Source organism: Panthera uncia, chromosome F2, assembly GCF_023721935.1.
Source record: "Panthera uncia isolate 11264 chromosome F2, Puncia_PCG_1.0, whole genome shotgun sequence".
Classification (NCBI taxonomy): Eukaryota; Metazoa; Chordata; class Mammalia; order Carnivora; family Felidae; genus Panthera; species Panthera uncia.
Genome location: NC_064812.1, coordinates 48,194,602 through 48,196,828, shown reverse-complemented (window position 1 = coordinate 48,196,828; position 2,227 = coordinate 48,194,602).

The following is a 2,227-nucleotide window of genomic DNA, read 5'->3' as shown; positions in this document are numbered from 1 at the left end:
TTATTACCAAGACTTTGTTTCCAGATCTGTAAAATGGGAATAGTATCAGTTTCTGCCACATCGACTTTCACAAAGATTGAATTAAATAGAAAATAATGCATGGAAATCACTTAACTTGGCAATTGGAATATAGTCCACAGATGTTATCATTCAATTCCGACTCTTGTGAGAATAGAAATTTGAACCAAAGTGCTATGAATTAGCTTGTATTCATAGTATATTCATGTATATTATTGAGGTAAATTTTGACCAAATAAACTCAAAGGGTTTTTTAATAAATGGAACAAAAATGGGTTTGTTGCTTTCAGAGTGAGATTTGAACAGACATTAAAATCCTAGGGCACTCATAATCTAGTAAAGTGAATGTCTTAACATGCTACTCTGGTTAAAATTCTTGGTAATGTAAACATTTTGTACCCTTTATTTAGGAAAAATAGATCTTCAATAAGGAGATTCCATCTGTTTACCTTTACCTATAAAGGCAAATAATTTTAAAGTCAGTAAGAGAAGATGTTTTTAAAGTTTCGTGATATAATTTTATTTAAAAGTCATCATGGGAATTGCTAATACCATTAAGTCTAACAAAGGTTTCTGATCTCAGTAGTTTTCCAGACTACATAGTTGTTACAAAGTTTAATTATTTCCTTGAACAGTTGATTTCATTTGAGATGTTTTTCATTTATAATCATCAACAGTTGATAACATCTTGATCATTTTAAACAGTCTTCCTTCAATATTAAAATGTTCTGCCTTTCCTGCTGAATATTTGTATTTCTTATAAAAAGGGCTGACATGAAGTCTTACTTTGATCCTGTCACTTAAGACTATTAGGAGTCATTTCAGACAGATAGTTCATGTGTATATTTTAAGAAAATATTTGTTATTATATCTGTTGAGAAATATCCTCAATTAAAAAAATCAAATTGCATCTGGATTCATCTTCATGGTGATTTCTGTATTAAAATGACATTCTTATTTGTAAGTGAGATCCCAAATTTTTATAAATATTTTCTGAAGGATATAGACAGAGAAAACAATTCCTAGGGTTCATGGATAAAGTACAGTTTAATCCTTTTGAGGAAAGAGAGAGGAGCAGATATCCCATGTCTTATCTTTCCTGATCTGCTCATTATTTCACAACCTTCTAAGAATCCCTTTTCAGGTCCAGCCCCTCTGGTTCTTTTGCTATGGGTTAAAAGTAAGATCTGCTCTGCCCTTTATGAACTTAAACTAATTACTTCCATGTACCTCACTTTTCTTATCTATAAAATAGGCCTCATAAATTGTGTCTACCTCTTGGGGTTGTGAGGGATAAATAGGTATAGAGTGTTCAAATTGATGCCTTGCAAAAAAAGTGTCCAGTAAATATTGGCTATGTTTTTATTATTATTTTTATCATTATTATCATCATCATCATAATCATCACCACATGATTTCATCTCTATTTTGGTTAATGTAGTTGTATCTACTCAACATGAAATGCAGAATCCTCAAAATTCTGTAACTCATTCTTCCCTCTAGCCTCTGTTGCTCATCAGCCATTCTTTCTTTTCCTACCCTATTGTCCTGCCCTAGTTTAAACCTTCATCATTAGTCTCCTGAACAAATCCAACAGCCCCCCTTACCTGTTCCCTTCCCTCATCTTGTCTTCTTCAATTTATGTTCCACTAGCTTCGGGATTCCAGCCCTGAAACAGACCTGATTAGGATTCTAAGCCACTGTGTCACTGTGTAGTTTTGGACAAATCACTCATCTTCACTATTCCCCAGTTTTTTTACTTGAAAATAACTACTTGCCTCTCTCATGTGGAAATGCTATAATGCTCAAATGGATGCAGAAAGCTTTGACTTTATAAAGGATCATGTGACATGAGTTATTATTAAGACATAAACTAGAAGAAGCCTATAGAAGAGATGTAAATAGGGGCACCTGGGTGGCTCAGTTGGTTGAACATCCAACTTCGGCTCAGGTCATGATCTCGTGGTTTGTGGGTTCAAGGCCCGCATCAGGCTCTGTGCTGACAGCTTGGAGCCTGGAGCCTGCTTCGGATTCTGTCTCCCTCTCTCTGCCTCTTCCCGGCTCATACTCTGTCTGTCTACCTCTCTCTCAAAAATAAAATTTAAAAAAAAATTTAAAAAAAGAAGAGATGTAAATAAATATTAGATGTGATTGGGTTTACCCTTACATTTTCAGCATGAGTGTATATATATATACACACACACACACA